Source organism: Mustelus asterias, chromosome 21, assembly GCF_964213995.1.
Source record: "Mustelus asterias chromosome 21, sMusAst1.hap1.1, whole genome shotgun sequence".
NCBI lineage: Eukaryota > Metazoa > Chordata > Chondrichthyes > Carcharhiniformes > Triakidae > Mustelus > Mustelus asterias.
The window spans coordinates 17,800,763-17,820,823 of record NC_135821.1 but is presented as its reverse complement, the minus strand read 5'-3'; the positions used below and the strand labels follow the sequence as shown (position 1 = coordinate 17,820,823).

General features: G+C 46.6%; 7 non-coding genes across 7 annotated transcripts; 2 read left to right on the top strand and 5 right to left on the bottom strand.

Annotated features, from left to right (window-relative positions):
• Positions 1-4,470: 4,470 nt before the first annotated feature.
• Positions 4,471-4,543, bottom strand: trnar-ccu (transfer RNA arginine (anticodon CCU)). Its single transcript has one exon. It is a non-coding gene; the product is annotated as a tRNA-Arg (tRNA).
• A 678-nt stretch (positions 4,544-5,221) lies between these two features.
• On the bottom strand, positions 5,222-5,294 carry trnar-ccg (transfer RNA arginine (anticodon CCG)). Its single transcript has one exon. It is a non-coding gene; the product is annotated as a tRNA-Arg (tRNA).
• Positions 5,295-7,384: 2,090 nt separating this feature from the next.
• trnar-ccu (transfer RNA arginine (anticodon CCU)) lies at positions 7,385-7,457 on the top strand. Its single transcript has one exon. It is a non-coding gene; the product is annotated as a tRNA-Arg (tRNA).
• A 1,552-nt stretch (positions 7,458-9,009) lies between these two features.
• trnar-ccu (transfer RNA arginine (anticodon CCU)) lies at positions 9,010-9,082 on the top strand. The gene has a single exon. It is a non-coding gene; the product is annotated as a tRNA-Arg (tRNA).
• Positions 9,083-15,019: 5,937 nt separating this feature from the next.
• trnar-ccu (transfer RNA arginine (anticodon CCU)) lies at positions 15,020-15,092 on the bottom strand. The gene has a single exon. It is a non-coding gene; the product is annotated as a tRNA-Arg (tRNA).
• Positions 15,093-17,118: 2,026 nt separating this feature from the next.
• trnar-ccu (transfer RNA arginine (anticodon CCU)) lies at positions 17,119-17,191 on the bottom strand. The gene has a single exon. It is a non-coding gene; the product is annotated as a tRNA-Arg (tRNA).
• A 590-nt stretch (positions 17,192-17,781) lies between these two features.
• Positions 17,782-17,854, bottom strand: trnar-ccu (transfer RNA arginine (anticodon CCU)). Its single transcript has one exon. It is a non-coding gene; the product is annotated as a tRNA-Arg (tRNA).
• Positions 17,855-20,061: the final 2,207 nt, after the last annotated feature.

Genomic DNA, 20,061 nt, shown 5'->3' with positions numbered 1-20,061 from the left:
AGGAGGTCCTTCCAAATGCGCTTCATTCCATTCGCTCCCTCCTGTGTACGGCAACCAATGCTACTCCCCACGAGAGGATGTTCTCATTCCCTCGGAAGTCGTCCTCGGGGATATCTTTACCAGCCTGGTTGACGTACCCAGGAGCCGTCCTTCTGCGGCGACATGTAAGGGCCCGCAAGTCCGACCCCTTGGTCGAACTGGTCCAACTCCTCCACGCCAACCCTCAGTATGCCTATGTGGCATATCCTGACAGGCGAGAGGACACAGTCTCGATTCGAGACCTGGCGCCCGCAGGGGACGTTGCAACTCCTGTCGCTCCCATACCCCCTGTCACGAATCCCCTATCACTTATTTCTTCACCGGGACCAGTGCATAACAGTTATACTCCCATGTACAGCTTGCCTGAGACTCGGAGATCGGCGCCACCACAGAAGGTACCGGGATCCCCTGCACCACCGCTTCACCAGGGTCAACCGGCCCGTGAGTCCTCGAGGGGACAGCCGGACGCTGTTTTGGAGAGAACGCCACCGCAAGCACCTGCTCCGGTGTCACAACCGGTGTTGAGGAGATCACAGCGACGGTGCGGTCCTCCAGATCGTCTGGACTTGTAGATTTTTTTTGTATATATGTAATCTGTTTTCGCACCCCGCCGGCCTTTGTTTTCAAAGGAGGGGTGAATGTGGTGAACCATCGTTGGTTACCACTGTGGGGTTATTCCAATGTTGCTGTTGGGTTAGGGTGTTGACACTGTGGGGTTGTTATAATGTTGTTGTTGGGCTAGGGTGTTTACACTGTGGGAATAATATACCTGTGGTGGATGCTGTTATGGCACATCCCGGTCGGGCCCCGCCTCCTGGGAGAGGTATAAGACCCTCTGCTCAGGCGGGACCCCTCCAATCTGGAATGGTGTACTCGTGTTTAGATAGTTCCATTGTTTGTCAATAAAAGCCTTCAATCGCTGAAGCCTTGTACCTCGTGCTTGATTGTCGCGCATCACACACCCTTTGGCCTCCAAGCCCCGTGACGATCATGATGCCCTAACTAAATGTTAAAAAACCTTCTGCCCTTACTCAGTCCGTATCCCTCTATTCCCTCCCTACACATGGACCCATCCAGATGCCTCTTAAATGTTGCTAATGCACCTGCTTCCACCACCTCCTCTGGCAGCGTGTTCCACCTCTCTCTGTGTGAAAAACCTCCCGCACACATCTCCCTTAAACTTTCCCCCTCTCACCTTGAACCTGTGCCCCCTTGTAAGTGACACTTCCACTCTGGGAAAAAGCCTCTGACTATCCACCATGTCTATGTTTCTCATAATTTTGTAGACCTCGATCAGGTCTCCCCTCAGCCTTAGTCTGTCCAGTGAAAACAATCCTAGTTTATTCAACCTCTCCTCATAGCCAACACCCTCGAGACCAGGCAACATCCTGGTGAACATTCTTTGCATTCTGTCCAAAGCTCCCAGATCCTTCTGGCAGTGTGATGACCAGACCTGTACGCAATACTCCAAATGCGGCCTAACCAAGGTTTTATATAGCTGCGACACGATTTGCCGACTCTTGTACTCAATGCTCCATGATCTCATTGAATCCCGAGCAGACTCGATGGACCGATGGATTCTGCCCTTATATCTTATGGTCAATTCCTGGGAATGATTCCTGTTCCCTCAGGTGTTGTTTAGCTTGGACATTTCCAGCTGCTAGATCGACAACACATTGCCTCAATGACTGTGGAATGACCGTACAGTTGTTGTGTAACACCATTTCACACGCGGTTGTCATGGAGAGCTTATCTTGGACATTGTGAAAAATGTGTAGCATTAGCGATTTTGTTTGCAGATGCTCTCCCAATCAAATCCTTTCAGTTTTGTGATTCCACAGTGAACTGTGATTACATGCAGCCCTGGTGGCCTAATGGACAATGCATTGGCCTCCTAAGCTTGGGATTGCAGGTTCAAGTCCCACCTTTGATGATTTTTTATTTCTATATGATATGGGGTGAAGCCGGAATGAGTTGGATGATCAGCCATGATCATAGTGAATAACAGGGCAGGCTTGAAGGGCCAAATGGCCTCCTCCTGCTTCTATGTTTCTACAGAGCCTCATCTTGTTTTGCTGCCATTTTGATTTCAGATCGTTTTAGCAACTTTGACACCACTGTTTAGGCTGGTCCAATGGTGGCCTTAACTACACTTTCCCCTCTGCCCCTATCAGCCTTAACTGGGCAAGACTGTGAAATCATCACTAACCTCAATCTGGAGGTTGCTCAGACACTGTGAGAGGATCACGAGGGTTTGACATTGTGGTTGGGTTGCTTGACATGGCAAACACTGACTAATCTTGTGTTCTACCATGTGCTCACGGCCTCATGGAATGGCGGGGCAGACCCGAGTCCCATCTGGGGTGAGCCTGCTGTTTTTGGATACGATATGGGGTGAAGGCGGGATCAGACTATTGAGTTCCATGATCAGCCATGATCATAATGAATGTCGGAGCAGATCCGAAGGGCCGAATGGCCTCCTCCTCTTCCTATTTTCTATGTTTCCGCAGCACATCATCTTGTTTTGTTGCCACCTTGATTTCAGTTAGTTTTAGCAACTTTGGCACTGCATTTAGGCTTACGCGGTTCAGGTTTTTGTTCAGGAACCTTGCCTTGCCTGTCTGCATCAACAACCTTGCCCTCATGTTGAGTCGGACTGAATGTTTGCAACAGATGTCACAAAGATAGTCTGTTAGGTTGAGCTCACCTGGCTGATACTCAACATAAGAACATAAGAACTAGGAGCAGGAGAAGCAATGCAGCCCCTCGAGCCTGCTCCGCCATTCAATACAAACATGGCTGACCTTGTCTTGGCCTCAACTCCACTTTCCTGCCTGTTCTCCATAACCTTTCAACCCATTACTAACAAAACATCTGATTTGATTTGATTTGATTTATTATTGTCACATGTATTAGCATACAGTAAAAAGTATTGTTTCTTGCGTACTATACAGACAAAGCATACCGTTCATAGAGAAGGAAATGAGAGAGTGGCAAAGAGAGAGTGGCGAGGAGGTTTTAGCTACCAGGCTGTGATTTGAGCTTCATTGTTTAAACCACCAGCTTTTTTAAAGAGACTTTTACCTTTGCTGTTGCCTCTTTTTCCCAACTCATTCACATCTTAAAAATGCCAATGATTGGGAGGAGGGTAATGATTTGAGTTCCCCCAGCCCCAAGAGGACAGCAAATAAATCCATCAAACCCTAACTCTGCACAGACAACCTTTCAGGTAAGGACTGGGAAGAGCAAATGGGTCCACGCCAAGTTGTGTGTCAAACATTTATGTATCTGGGAAGGGGTTGAAAGTAACAGGGGAGGGGCAGCTGAGGTGAGAGAAACTGGTGACATTTCAGAGGAATGAATTTGCCCAGAATCTTACAGACCATTCGGCCCCTTGTGTCTGTGCTGGCTCTTTGATGTTGGGGCCATCCAATCAATTAATTAATTATCCCCTCACTCATTCCCTTCTTTCTTCCAGCTTGCAAATTTCCCCTTCAGTGTTTATTTAGTCCCATTCCCTTCAATGTGGAAAGTTCTCATTGATTCTGCTTCCATCAGCTCGCTGCCAGGCATTGGGGAATCTCGAAAGAGAGCAGAGATAGATTCAAACTCACATTAATTTTCATTGATTGATTGAGATGGAATTGAGAGTGTGAGGCAGAGAGAGAATGTTTTAAAAATACACACCACCCCAGAGGGGACTCGAACCCACAATCCCTGGCTTAGGAGGCCAGTGTCTTATCCATTAGGCCACTGGGGCTGTGATTCTTCAAATTTGGAGGTCCTAGCTCCCATGCTGTGATTTGAGCTTTATTATTTAAACTGCAAGCTTTTATTAAGAGCCTTTTACCTTTGCTGTTGCCTCTTTCTCCCAACTCATGTACATCTTAAAAATGCCAATGATTGGGAGGAGGGTAATGATTTGAGTTCCCCCAGCCCCAAGAGGACAGCAGATCAATCCATCAAACCCTAACTCTGCACAGACAACCTTTCAGGCAAGGACTGGGAAGAGCAAATGGGTCCATGCCAAGTTGTGTATCAAACACTTATGTCTCTGTGGAGAGGACTAAAATAACAGGGGAGGTGAGAGAAACTGGTGACATTTCAGAGGAATGAATTTGCCCAGAATTTTACAGGCCATTCAGCCCCTTTTGCCTGTGCTGGCTCTTTGATTTTGGGGCCATCCAATCAATTAATTATCCCTTCACTCATTCCCTTCTTTCTTCCAGCTTGCAAATTTCCCCTTCAGTGTTTATTTATTCCCATTCCCTTCAATGTGGAAAGTTCTAATTGATTCTGCTTCCATCAGCTCGCTGCCAGGCATTGGGGAATCTCGAAAGAGAGCAGAGATAGATTCAAACTCGCATTAATTTTCATTGATTGAATGGAGAGTTGTGAGGCAGAGACAGAGAATGTTTTAAAAATAGACACCACCCCAGATGGGACTCGAACCCACAACCCCTGGCTTAGGAGGCCAGTGCCTTATCCATTAGGCCACTGGGGCTGTGATTCATCAAAGTTGGAGGTCTTAGCTACCATGCTGTGATTTGAGCTTCATTATTTAAACTACAAGCTTTTATTAAGAGCCTTTTACCTTTGCTGTTGCCTCTTTCTCCCAACTCATGCATATCTTAAAAATGCCAATGATTGGGAGGAGGGTAATGATTTGAGTTCCCCCAGCCCCAAGAGGACAGCAAATAAATCCATCAAACCCTAACTCTGCACAGACAACCTTTCAGGTAAGGACTGGGAAGAGCAAATGGGTCCATGCCAAGTTCTGTGTCAAACATTTATGTCTCTGGGGAGAGGAATAAAATAACAGGGGAGGTGAGAGAAACTGGTGACATTCCAGAGAAATGAACTTGCCCAGAATCTTACAGGCCATTCGGCCCATTGTGTCTGCTCTTTGATGTTGGGGCCATCCAATAAAATTAATTAATTACCTCCAATCTCATTCCCTTCTTTCTTCCAGCTTGCAAATTTCCCCTTCAGTGTTTATTCATTCCTATTCCCTTCAATGTGGAAAGATTTCATCGATTCTGCTTCCATCAGCTCACTGCCAGGCATTGGGGAATCTCGAAAGAGAGCAGAGATAGATTCAAACTCACATTAATTTTCATTGATTGAGTGAGATGGAATTGAGAGTTGTGAGGTAGAGAGAGAATGCTTTAGAAACACACATCACCCCAGGTGGGACTCGAACCCACAATCCCTGGCTCCGGAAGCCAGTGCCTTATCCATTAGGCCACTGGGGCTGTGCTGGCACCTTTTCTATGAGTATTATCTTGACAAGATAAATTCTACAAACATTCTGCTGATATGGCAATCAACAAAGAAAGGCCAAAGAACCATACAGCACAGGAACACACCCTTTGGCCCTCCACGCGCTGTGCCGATCAGGATACCCTAACTACATTTAAAGAAACCTCTGCCCTTACTCAGTCCGCATCCCTCTATTCCCTCCCTATACATGGCCCCATCCAGATGCCTCTTAAATGTTGCTAATGCGCCTGCTTCCACCACCTCCTCTGGCAGCGCATTCCAGGCACCTACCACTCTCTGTGTGAAAAACCTCCCCCACACATCTCCTTTAAACGTTCCCCCTCTCACATTCAGCCTGTGCCCCCTTGTAATTGACACTTCCACTCTGGGAAAAAGCCTCTGACTATCCACCCTGTCTATGTTTCTCATAATTTTGTAGACCTCTATCAGGTCTCCCCTCAGCCTCCATCTTTCCAGTGAGAACAATCCTAGTTTATTCAACCTCTCCTCATAGCCAACGCTCTTGAGACCAGACAACATCCTGGTGAACCTTCTTTGCACTCTCTCCAAAGTTGCCACATCCTTCTGTCAGTGCGATGACCAGAACTGCACGCAATACTCCAAATGTGGCCCAACCAAGGTTTTATATAGCTGCAACATGATTTGCCTACTCTTGTACTCAATGCTCCATGATCTCATTGAATAGCGGAGCAGACTCGATGGACCGATGAATTCTGCTCTTATATCTTATGGTCAATTCCTGGGAATGATTCCTGTTCCCTCAGGTGTTGTTTAGCTTGGACATTTCCAGCTGCTAGATCGACAACACATTGCCTCAATGACTGTGGAATGACCATACAGTTGTTGTGTAACACCATTTCACACGCGGTTGTCATGGTGAGCTTATCTTGGACATTGTGAAGATCTTATACTGTGGGCAATTTTGTTTGTCGATGCTCTCCCAATCAGATCCAATCAGTTTTGTGATTCCGCACCAGGTATTGATAAAGTGAGGCCCGGTGGCCTACTGGACAAGGCACTGGCCTCCTCAGCCAGGGACTGTGGGTTCAAGTCCCATCTGGGGTGATATTTTTATTTCTATAGGATATGGGGTGAATGCGCGATCAGGTAATGAGTTCGATGATCAGCCATTATCAGAATGAATTGCGGAGCAGATCCGAAGGGCCGAATGGCCTCCTCCTCTTCCTATTTTCTATGTTTCCACAACACATCATCTTGTTTTGTTGCCGTCTTGATTTCAGTTAGTTTTAGCAACTTTGGCACTGCATTTAGGCTTACGCGGTTCAGGTTTTTGTTCAGGAACCTTGCCTTGCCTGTCTGCATCAACAACCTTGCCCTCATGATGAGTAGGACTGAATGTTTGCAACGGATGTCACAGGGATAGTCTGTTAGGTTGAGCTCACCTGGCTGATACTCAACATAAGAACTAGGAGCAGGAGAAGCAATGCAGCCCCTCGAGCCTGCTCCGCCATTCAATACAAACATGGCTGACCTTGTCTTGGCCTCACCTCCACTTTCCTGCCTGTTCTCCATCACCTTTCAACCCATTACTAATAAAACATCTGATTTGATTTGATTTGATTTATTATTGTCACATGTATTAGCATACAGTGAAAAGTATTGTTTCTTGCGTACTACACAGACAAAGCATACCGTTCATAGAGAAGGAAATGAGAGAGTGGCAAAGAGAGAGTGGTGAGGAGGCTTTAGCTATCATGCTGTGATTTGAGCTTCATTGTTTAAACCACAAGCTTTTTTTCAGAGACTTTTACCTTTGCCATTGCCTCTTTCTCGCAACCCATGCACATCTTAAAAATGTCAATGATTGGGAGGAGGGTAATGATTTGAGTTCACCCAGCCCCAAGAGGACAGGAGATAAATCCATCAAACCCAAACTCCGCACAGACAACCTTTCAGGTAAGGACTGGGAAGAGTAAATAGGTCCATGACAAGTTGTGTGTCAAACATTTACGTCTCTGGGGACAGGGTTAAAATAACTGGTGACATTTCAGAGAAATGAATTTGCTCAGAATCTTACAGGCCATTCGGCAGACCCAGTGTAGCCCCAGTGGCCTAATGGATAAGGCACTGGCCTCCTAAGCCAGGGATTGTGGGTTTGAGTCCCATCTGGGGTGATGTGTTTTTTTAAACACTCCCTCTCTCTGGCTCATCATAGCCCTGTGTCAGCTTTATCTCAATTCAAATTCACTTCAGCTCCAATCTGCCCTCTTTCAAATCCCCATGGCTGCAGTGAGATGATGGAAGCACATTCAATAAGAAGTCACTTCAGGCAATTAGATAAACACGTGAAGGGAAAAGTTGCACGCTGGAGGGGCATTTGAAAGGGAATGGTTGAGAAAGTCAGTGCCTGTTTTGAGGTGATTTTCAAAGCTTTGGTCAATGAAGGTGGTCAGGGCAAGGGCCTGGTCATCTGTGCTTCACCCTCGCTGAAAGGCCGTTTGTTCAGCTTTCAGGAATTTCTCCACCTCTGGCTCTATCCGCTGTGAGATGAGACACTCCAAGACCTTCTAGCACACAGAGAGCAGAGATATTGCTCGGTAGCTCGCAGGTATGTTTGGGTCTTTGCCTGGTTCTGGGAGGGCGATGACTTTGGACAAACACCAGGGTTCAGGCAGCCTTCCCTTGCAGGTCACCCTTGTGAGGATTTCAGCCAATCAACAGTGGGTACGTGGGCCAAAGTGTTTGAGGAACTCGGGAAGAATGTTGTCAGAACGGCTGCAGGGCCGGGTTTGATTTTTTGTAGCGTGTTGTCCAACTCCTGGACAGGTGAGTAAGGATATAAAACTTGAAGCCATGAGGGCTGCAGAGCTGTGTCTGTGTGCTCTGCGAAAAGCAAAAGTGAAACTAAACAGCATTGCGTGACACACTTCCTTCCTCGTGAGTACATGTCAGTGAATCCCCAGTGGCCTAATGGATAAGGCACTGACTTCCTAAGCCAGGGATTGTGGGTTCTAGTCCCATCTGGGGTGATGTATATTTCTAAAACATTCTCTCTCTCCCTCACAACTCTCAGTTTCATCTTAGCCGATTAATGTGAGTTTGAGTCTATCTCTGCTCTCTTTAGAGATTCCCCAATTCCTGGCAGTGAGCTGATGGAAGCAGGATCAGTGAGAACTTTCCACATTGAAGGGAATGTGAATAAATAAACACTGGAGGGGAAATTTGTAAGCTGGAAGAAAGAAGGGAATCAAAATGGGAGTAATTAGTTAATGGATGGCATGGCCCCAACTTCAAAGAGCCAGCGCAGGAACAAGGGGCCGAATGGTCTGTAAGGTTCTGGGCAAATTCATTCCTCTGAAATGTCACCAGTTTCTCTCACCTCAGCTGCCTCTCCCCTGTTATTTTAACGTCTTCCCAGATACAGAAATGTTTGATACACAACTTGGCATGGACCCATTTGCTCTTCCCAATCTGGCAACCTTTACCTGAAAGGTTGGCTGTGCAGAGTTAGGGTTGGATTGATTTATCTGCTGTCCTGTTGGGGGAGAATGATGGGATGGGGGTGAAATCAATTCATAACTCACCCAATAATTTGCATTTTTAAGATGTGCGTGAGGTGGAAGAAAGAGGAAATGGTTCTGAAAGGTAAAAGTCTCTCTTGCTGTGCAATGAACTTAAATCACAGCACGGCAGCTAAAACCTCCAGATTTCACACACTGAATCACAGCCCCAGTGGCCTAATGGATAAGACACTGGCCTCCTAAGCCAGGGATTGTGGGTTCGAGTCCCATCTGGGGTGTTGCTAATTTTTAAATCTCACCCTGCCTCATCATAACCCCTCCATTCAATCTCAAGATCTCAATTCAAATCCACTTCAGCTCCAATCTGCTCCCGTTAAAAATCCCCACGGCTGCAGTGAGATGCTGGAAGCACATTCAATTCCAACATTCAGCCAATCGGATAAACACTGGAACATAACATTGGGGAAGGTAAAGAGGAAACAGCAAAGGAATGTGATCAACCCGACTCCCAAAGAGCCAGGACAGGCACAATGGGCTGAATGGCCTCATTCTGCATTGTAAGGTTCTCAGCAAGTTCATCTGAAATGTTCCTTGTTTCTCTCAGCTCTGCAGCCTCTCCTGTTATTTTTATCCCCAACCCCCAGCATAAATAAACAACTAATAATCGACCCATTCTTTTTTTCCTGTCTGGTGGAGTCAGAGAATCATCGAATCACACAGTCTAGAGGAGGCCCTTCAGCCCATCGTGTCTGCACTGACAAAACTACACCACATCTACACTAATCACGCTGATATTAGTTACACTTACCAGAGTACGGCATAGATCTCTGGTCTCCGCGTTACAAGAAGGGAGTGATCACACGGGAGTGGGTACGAAGAGGATTGATGAGGGCGTTGCCTGGAATGGATTATTTTAGCGTTGAAGGATGATTCAATAGGCTGGAGGATTCTCTTTGTGCTAAATGGAGATTATGAAATAATCCAAAGATTTCTCAAACAGCACAAGTTATTCATGAACATTTCTTATGATATTTCAGCTTCTATCTTTAACGCCTGTGTCTCTCCAAACCTGTATTTCACTCTCTGTGGAATGATTAAAAGTGAAGGATAATCGGACCATTCTGAATATTTCCTGCTTTGCTGTCTATGGGAATTGTCCAATGTGATTGGCTGATTAGCCTTTGTGGTGACATCATCAATCCTGGACAGTGATGATTGCGTGAATTGTTCTTAGATGGGATCAGCTCTCTGTGCAGCCCCAGTGACCTAATGGATAAAGCACTGACCTTCTTAAGCTCGGGAATTTGGATCAAGTTTCTTCAGGGGTGGTGTATTATTAAACAGTCTCTCTCTCTCTGGCTCATTAATAATCACAATCATTTTCTCAATTCAAATTCACTTCAGCTCCAATCTGCCCAATTTAAAATCCCCGTGGCTGCAGTGAGATGGTGGAAGCACATTCAATAAGAACTCACTTCAGGCGATTCTTATGGCTTTCAGCCATACAAAGGGAGACATGGTGGCAAAGTGGCTAGCCCCGCTGTCTCACAGCGCCAGGGAGCCAAGTGCGATCCTGGCCTGAGGTGACTGTCTATGTGGAGTTTGCACACTCTCCCCATGTCTACACGGGTTTCTCCCGAGTGCCCTGGTTTCATCCCAAAGTCCAAAGATGTGTAGTTAGGTGGATTAGCCATGTCAGGCATATCTTAAAAATGGAAATTATTGGCTGGTTATGAATTGGTTTCACCCCCATTCCACCATTCTCCCCCAAACGGACAGCAGATAAATCAATCCAACCCTAACTCTGCACAGCCAAACTTTCAGGTAAAGGTTACCAGATTGGGAAGAGCAAATGGGTCCATGCCAAGTTGTGTATCAAACATTTCTGTATCTAAGAAGGGGGTTAAAATAACAGGGGAGAGGTTGCTGAGGTGAGAGAAACTGATGATATTTCAGAGGAATGAATTTGCCCAGAATCTTACAGGCCATTCGGCCTCTTGTGTCTGTGCTGGCTCTTTGATGTTGGGGCCATCCAATCAATGAATTAATTATCCCCTCACTCATTCCCTTCTTTCTTCCAGCTTGCAAATTTCCCCTCCAGTGTTTATTTATTCCCATTCCCTTCAATGTGGAAAATTCTCATTGATTCTGGCAAGGTATCTAGAGGGGATGGGTGTGCAGGCAGTGAAATGTTCCTCTTGCACTATGTTTGAGGTGAGGGACTCTGTCAGTGTCCCTGCTGATTACACCTGTGGGAAGTGCACCCATCTGCAGCTCCTCTAAAACCGTGTTTGGGAACTGGAGCTGGAGTTGGATGAACTTAGGATCATTAGGGACGCAGAGGTGGCCATAGACAGAAGCTTTAGGGACACAGATACTCCGAGGAATGAAAATAGATGGGTGACGGTGAGAGGGGCTGGGAGGAAGCAGTCAGTGCAGGGATCCCCTGTGGTCGTTCCCCTTAGCAACAAGTATTCCGCTTTGGATACGGTTGAGGGGGACGACATAACAGTGGTGAGCCGCAGTGAGAGGATCTCCAGCACTGTGTCCGTCTCTGTGGCTCGGGAGGGTAAGGGGGAGAGCGGGAGGCCAATAGTTATTGGGGACTCGTTAGTTAGAGGGATAGATAGGAGGTTCTGTGGCAGCAAAAGAGACTCGAGGATGGTATGTTGCCTACCGGATGCCAGGGTCCATGACGTCTCGGACCGTGTCTTCCGGATTCTTAAGGGGGAGGGGAAACAGTCACAAGTCATGGTACACATTGGTACCAACGACATAGGTAAGAGAAGGGACAGGGATTTAAAACAGGAATTTCTGGAGCTGGGCTGGAAGCTGAGAGTCAAGACAAAACATGTGGTCATCTCTGGTATGTTACCGGTGCTACGCGATAGCGAGTTGAGGAACAGGGAGAGAGTGCAGTTAAACATGTGGTTGCAGGGATGGTGTAGGAGGGAGGGTTTCAGATACGTGGATAATTGGAACACATTCTGGGGAAGGTGGGACCTGTACAAACAGGACGGGGTGCACCTGAACCAGAGGGGCACCAATATCCTGGGAGGGAAATTTGATACAGCTCTTCAGGGGGCTTTAAACTAATTTGTCAGGGGAGTGGAAAAAGGAGTTGTAGTCCAGAAGTCGGTGTTGAGGGTGGTGAGGTATTGGGGAAGGTATCAAGGTCAAGGGTGGGTACTGGTAGACAGGAAGGTGGGTTGAAGTGTGTCTACTTCAATGCAAGGAGCATCCGGAACAAGGTAGATGAACTTGGGGCGTGGATTGGTACTTGGGACTACGATGTTGTGGCCATTACGGAGACGTGGTAGAACAAGGACAGGAATGGTTGTTGGACGTTCCGGGGTACAGATGTTTCAGTAAGTGCAGGGAAGCTGGTAAAAGAGGTGGAGGAGTAGCATTGTTAATCAAGGATGGTTTAACGGCTGCGGAAAGGCACTTCGAGGGGGATCTGCACACTGAGGTAATATGGGCTGAGGTTAGAAATAGGAAAGGAGCGGTCACGTTGTTAGGAGTTTACTATAGGCCCCCAAATAGTAATAGAGATGTGGAGGAAGAAATTGCTAAGCAGATTATGGATATGTGTGGTGGTCACAGGGTAGTTGTCATGGGGGACTTTAACTTTCCAAATATTGATTGGAACCTTTGTAGGTCAAATCGTTCGGATGGGGCAGTTTTTGTGCAGTGTGTGCAGGAGGGTTTCCTGACACAATATGTGGATAGGCCGACAAGAGGTGAGGCCACATTGGATTTGGTACTGGGAAATGAACCGGGCCAAGTGTTAGATTTGTTGTGGGAGAGCACTTTGGAGATAGTGACCACAATTCGGTATCTTTTGTTATTGCAATGGAGAGGGATAGGGCTGTACGGCAGGGCAAGGTTTACAATTGGGGGAGAGGTAATTATGATGCGATTAGGCAAGAATTAGGGGGCATAAGATGGGAACAGAAACTGTCAGGGAAAGGCACTAATGAAAAGTGGAACTTTTTCAAGGAACAAATACTGGGTGTCCTTGATAGGTATGTCCCTGTCAGGCAGGGAGGAAATGGCCGAGTGAGGGAACCATGGTTCACGAAAGAGGTGAAATGTCTTGTGAAAAGGAAGAGGGAAGCTTATGTAGGGATGAGGAAACAAGGTTCAGATGGCTCGATTGAGGGTTACAAGTTAGCAAGGAATGAGCTGAAAAAGGGGCTTAGGAGAGCTAGGAGGGGACATGAGAAGTCCTTGGTGGGTCGGATAAAGGAAAACCCCAAGGCTTTTTACTCTTATGTGAGGAATAAAAGAATGACCAGGGTGAGGTTAGGGCCGGTCAAGGACAGTAGTGGGAACTTGTGTATGGAGTCAGTAGAGATAGGCGAGGTGATGAATGAATACTTTTCTTCAGTGTTCACCAAGGAGAGGGGCCATGTTTTTGAGGAAGAGAAGGTGTTACAGGCTAATAGGCTGGAGGAAATAGATGTTCGGAGGGAGGATGTACTGGCAGTTTTGAATAAACTGAAGGTCGATAAGTCCCCTGGGCCTGATGAAATATATCATAGGATTCTTTGGGAGGCAAGGGATGAGATTGCAGAGCCTTTGGCTTTGATCTTTGGGTCCTCACTGTCCATGGGGATGGTGCCAGAGGACTGGAGAGTGGCGAATGTTGTTCCTCTGTTTAAGAAAGGGAATAGAAATGACCCTGGTAATTATAGACTGGTTAGTCTTACTTCGGTGGTTGGTAAATTGATGGAAAAGGTCCTTAGGGATGGGATTTACGACCATTTAGAAAGATGTGGATTAATCCGGGATAGTCAGCACGGATTCGTGAAGGGCAAGTCGTGCCTCACAAATTTGATAGAATTTTTTGAGGAGGTAACTAAGTGTGTTGATGAAGGTAGGGCAGTTGATGTCATATACATGGAATTTAGTAAGGCGTTTGATAAGGTCCCCCATGGTTGGCTTATGATGAAAGTAAGGAGGTGTGGGATAGAGGGAAAGTTGGCCGATTGGATAGGTAACTGGCTACCTGATCGAAGACAGAGGGTGGTGGTGGATCGAAAATTTTCAGACTGGAGGCAGGTTGCTAGCGGAGTGCCGCAGGGATCAGTGCTTGGTCCTCTGCTCTTTGTGATTTTTATTAATGACTTAGAGGAGAGGGCTGAAGGGTGGATCAGTAAATTTGCTGATGACACCAAGATTGGTGGAGTAGTGGATGAGGTGGAGGGCTGTTGTAGGCTGCAAAGAGACATAGATAGGATGCAAAGCTGGGCTGAAAAATGGCAAATGGAGTTTAACCCTGATAAATGTGAGGTGATTCATTTTGGTAGGTCTAATTTAAATGTGGATTACAGGGTCAAAGGTAGGGTTCTGAAGACTGTGGAGGAACAGAGAGATCTTGGGGTCCATATCCACAGATCTCTAAAGGTTGCCACTCAAGTGGATAGAGCTGTGAAGAAGGCCTGTAGTGTGTTAGCTTTTATTAACAGGGGGTTGGAGTTTAAGAGCCATGGGGTTATGCTGCAACTGTACAGGATCTTGGTGAGACCACATTTGGAATAATGTGTGCAGTTCTGGTCACCTCACTATAAGAAGGATGTGGAAGCATTGGAGAGAGTGCAGAGGAGATTTACCAGGATGCTGCCTGGTTTGGAGGGTAGGACTTATGAGGAAAGGTTGAGGGAGCTAGGGCTGTTCTCTCTGGAGCGGAGGAGGCTGAGGGGAGACTTAATAGAGGTTTATAAAATGGTGAAGGGGATAGATAGAGTGAACGTTCAAAGACTATTTCCTCGGATGGATGGAGCTATTACAAGGGGGCATAACTATAGGGTTCATGGTGGGAGATATAGGAAGGATATCAGAGGTAGGTTCTTTACGCACAGAGTGGTTGGGATGTGGAGTGGACTGCCTGCAGTGATAGTGGAGTCAGACACTTTAGGAACATTTACGCGGTTCTTGGATAGGCACATGGAGCACACCAGGATGATAGGGAGTGGGATAGCTTGATCTTGGTTTCAGATAAAGCTCGGCACAACATCGTGGGCCGAAGGGCCTGTTCTGTGCTGTACTGTTCTATGTTCTATGATTCTGCTTCCATCAGCTCGCTGCCAGGCATTGGGGAATCCCTAAAGAGAGCAGAGATAGATTCAAACTCACATTAATTTTCATTGATTGAATGAGATGGAATTGAGAGTTGTGAGGCAGAGAGAGTATGTTTTAAAAATACACATCACCCCAGATGGGATTCGAACCCACAATCCCTGGCTTAGGAGGCCAGTGCCTTATCCATTAGGCCACTGGGGCTTCATATGGAGCTTGTCTTTAATTGACCATTTCTGCCTTTGTTATCTTGACAAGACAGATTCTGCCAACGTGGTGCTGGCATGGTAATCACACCAATGGAAAGCTCACAGAATAATGGAATCCCAACAGTGCACAAGGAGGTTATTCGGCTTATAGAGCCTGCACAGACAGCAATCCCACCCAGGTCCCATCTCCATAACCCTACATATTTACCCTGCTAAACCCCCTGACACTAAGGGGCAATTTAGCGTGGCCATTCCACCCAACCTGCACATCTTTGGACACTAAGGGGCAATTTAGCATGGCTAATTCATTAAACTACGCATCTTTGGACTGTGGGATGAAACCAGAGCACTCGGAAGAAACTCGTGCAGACATGGGGAGAGAGTGCAAACTCCATACAGACGGTCAACTCAGGCCAGGACAAACTTGGGTCCCTGGCGCTGTGAGGCAGCGGGGCTAACCTCTTTGCCACCGTGTCACACTTTGTATGTCCGAGAGCATCTACGTCTGAGCAGCTGATGATCACTGTCACAGGTGGCTGTTTGCTACATCTGAAAGAGAGCACAGAGTCATGTCCAGGGTCATCGACCTTCCCTTTGACTACATTCTCACGCCCTTTTGCTGTGGGACACACACGTGGCTCCGTTCTGTTGGCCGTGGGCTCAGTAATTGCTTTTGCTGCTGAATGACAAACAGGAGCAAAGTGGTTGGTGTTATAATGTACCTTTAAGGGATTGCAGCATGACATCATGAGAAAGGAAGTGTGTCACGCAATGCTGTTTAGTTTCACTTTTGCTTTTAGCAGAGCACACAGACACGGCTCTGCAGCCCTCATGGCTTCAAGTTTTATATCCTTACTCACCTGTCCAGGAGTTGGACAACACGCTACAAAAAATCAAACCCGGCCCTGCAGCCGCTCTGACAACATTCTTCCCGAGTTCCTCAAACACTTTGGCCCACGTGCCCGCTGCTGATTGGCTGAAATCCTCACAAGGGTGACCTGCAAGGGAAGGCTGCCTGAACCCTGGTGTTTGTCCAAAGTCATCGCCCTCCCAGAACCAGGCAAAGACCCAAACATACCTGCGAGCTACCGAGCAATATCTCTGCTCACTGTGTGCTGGAAGGTCTTGGAGTGTCTCATCTCACAGCGGATAGAGCCAGAGGTGGAGAAATTCCTGAAAGCTGAACAAACGGCCTTTCAGCGAGGGTGAAGCACAGACGACCAGGCCCTTGCCCTGACCACCTTCATTGACAAAGGCTTTGAAAATCACCTCAAAACAGGCACTGACTTTCTCAACCATTCCCTTTCAAATTCCCCTCCAGCGTGCAACTTTTCCCTTCACGTGTTTATCGAATTGCCTGAAGTGAGTTCTTATTGAATGTGCTTCCATCCTCGTAAATCCCCTTCGTACCCCCTCCCGTGTGATCACTCCCTTCTTGTAACGCGGAGACCAGAGATCTATGCCGTGCTCTGGTAAGTGTAACTAATATCAGTGCGATTAGTGTAGACGTAGTGTAGTTTTGTCAGTGCAGACACGATGGGCTGAAGGGCCTCCTCTAGACCGTGTGATTCGATGATTCTCTGACTCTGCCAGACTGGAAAGAAAGAATGGGTCGATGGTAAGTTGTTTATCAGGATAAAGATTTATGCATCTGGGGGTTGGGGATAAAAATAACAGGAGAGGCTGCAGAGGTGAGAGATACAGGGAACATTTCAGATACATGAACTTGCCGAGAACCTTACAATGCAGAATGAGGCCATTCAGCCCATTGTGCCTGTCCTGGCTCTTTGGGAGTCGGGCTGATCGCATTCCTTTGCTGTTTCCTCTTTACCTTCCCCAATGTTATGTTCCAGTGTTTATCCGATTGGCTGAATGTTGGAATTGAATGTGCTTCCAGCATCTCACTGCAGCCGTGGGGATTTTTAAAGGGAGCAGATTGGAGCTGAAGTGGATTTGAATTGAGATCTTGAGATTGAATGGAGGGGTTATGATGAGGCAGAGTGAGATTTAAAAATTAACAACACCCCAGATGGGACTTGAACCCACAATCCCTGGCTTAGGAGGCCAGTGCCTTATCCATTAGGCCACTGGGGCTGTGATTCAGTGTGTGAAATCTGGAGGTTTTAGCTGCCATGCTGTGATTTGAGATTCATTGCACAGCAAGAGAGACTTTTACCTTTCAGAACCATTTCCTCTTTCTTCCACCTCACGCACATCTTAAAAATGCAAATTATTGGGTGAGTTATGAATTGATTTCACCCCCATCCCATCATTCTCCCCCAACAGGACAGCAGATAAATCAATCCAACCCTAACTCTGCACAGCCAACCTTTCAGGTAAAGGTTACCAGATTGGGAAGAGCAAATGGGTCTTACAGACCATTCGGTCCCTTTTGTTTGTGCTGGCTCTTTGATGTTGGGGTCATCCAATCAATTAATTAATCATCCTCTCACTCATTCCCTTCTTTCTTCCAGCTTGCAAATTTTCCCTTCAGTGTTTATTTATTCCCATTCCCTTCAATGTGGAAAGTTCTCATTGATTCTGCTCCCATCAGCTCACTGCCAGGCATTGGGGAATCTCGAAAGAGAGCAGAGATAGATTCAAACTCATATTAATTTTCATTGATTGGTTGAGATGGAATTGAGAGTTGTGAGGCAGAGAGAGAATGTTTTAAAAACACACATCACCCCAGATGGGACTCGAACCCACAATCCCTGGCTTAGGAGGCCAGTGCCTTATCCATTAGGCCACTGGGGCTGCACTACATGCACCTCTAGAATTGACCACATCTGTCCTTGTTATCCTGACAAGACAGATTCTGCCAACATGCTGCTGGCATGGTAATCACACCAATGGAAAGCTCACAGAATCATAGAATCCCAACAGTGCAGAAGGAGGCTATTCGGCCCATCGAGCCTGCACCGACAGCAAACCCACCCAGGCCATAACCCCACGTATTTACCCTGCTAATCCCCCTGAGACTAAGGGACAATTTAGCATGGCCAATCCACCTAACCTACACACCTTGGGACACTAAGGGGCAATTTAGCATGGCTAATTCATCAAACTACCCATCTTTGGACTGTGGGATGAAGCCAGAACACTCAGAAGAAACCCGTGTCGACATGGGGAGAGTGTGCAAACTCCATACAGACAGTCACTTCAGGACCGCATCAAACTTGGGTCCCTGGCGCTGTGAGGCAGCGGGGCTAACCAGTTGGCCACTGTGTCAACTTTTGTATGGCTGAAAGCCATAAGAATCGCCTGAAGTGAGTTCTTATTGAATTTGCTTCCAACATCTCACTGCAGCCACGAGAATTTTAAAGTTGGCAGGTTGGAGCTGAAGTGAATCTGAATGGAGAAAATGATTATGGTTGTTAATGGTTATGATGAGCCAGAGAGAGAGCGTTTAAAAATACACCGCCCCTGAGGAAACTTGACCCAAATTCCCAGACCTGAGGAGGCCAGTGCTTTATCCATTAGGCCACTGGGGCTGCACAGAGAGCTGATCCCATCTCAGAACAATTCACGCAATCACCACTGTACAGGATTGATGATGTCACCACAAAGGCTAATCAGCCAATCAAATTGGAGAATTCCCATAGACAGCAAAGCAGGAAATAATCAGAACGGCCCGATTATCCTTCACTTTTAATCATTCCACAGAGAGTGAAATACAGGTTTGGAGAGACACAGGAGTTAAAGATAGAAGCTGAAATATCATAAGAAATGTTCATGAATAACTTGTGCTGTTTGAGAAATCTTTGGATTATTTCATAATCTCCATTTAGCTCAAAGAGAATCCTCCAGCCTATTGAATCATCCTTCAACGCTAAAATAATCCATTCCAGGCAACATCCTCATCAATCCCCTTCGTACCCTCTCCCGTGTGATCACTCCCTTCTTGTAATGTGGAGAGTAAAAGTCTATGTTGTACTCTGGTAAGTGTAACCAATATCAGTGTGATTAGTGTAGACGTAGTGTAGTTTTGTCAGTGCAGACACGATGGGCTGAAGGGCCTCTTCTAGACTGTGTGATTCGATGATTCTATGACTCTGCCAGACTGGAAAGAAAGAATGGGTCGATGGTAAGTTGTTTATCAGGATAAAGATTTATCTGGGGGTTGGGGATAAAAATAACAGGAGAGGCTGCAGAGGTGAGAGAAACAGGGAACATTTCAGATACATGAACTTGCCGAGAACCTTATACTGCAGAATGAGGCCATTCAGCCCATTGTGCCTGTCCTGGCTCTTTGAGAGTAAGGTTGATCACATTCCTTTGCTGTTTCCTCTTTACCTTCCCCAATGTTATGTTCCAGTGTTTATCCGATTGGCTGAATGTTGGAATTGAATGTGCTTCCAGCATCTCACTGCAGCCGTGGGGATTTTTAAAGGGAGCAGATTGGAGCTGAAGTGGATTTGAATTGAGATCTTGAGATTGAATGGAGGGGTTTTGATGAGGCAGAGTGAGAAGATTTTAAAATTAGCAACACCCCAGATGGGACTCAAACCCACAATCCCTTGCTTAGGAGGCCAGTGCCTTATCCATTAGGCCACTGGGGCTGTGATTGAGTGTGGGAAATTTGAATGTTTTAGCTGCCATGCTGTGATTTGAGTTCATTGCACAGCAAGAGAGACTTTTACCTTTCAGAACCATTTCCTCTTTCTTACACCTCACGCGCATCTTAAAAATGCAAATTATTGGGTGAGTTATGAATTGATTTCACCCCCATCCCATCATTCTCCCCCAACAGGACAGCAGATAAATCCATCCAACCCTAACTCTGCACAGTAAGTAGTCTCACAACACCAGGTTAATGTCCAACAGGTACTCACCTGATGAAGGGGCAGCGCTCCGAAAGCTCGTGCTACCAAATAAACCTGTTGGGCATTAACCTGGTGTTGTGAGATTATTTATTGTGCCCACCCCAGTCCAACGCCGGCAACTCCACATCATAAATCTGC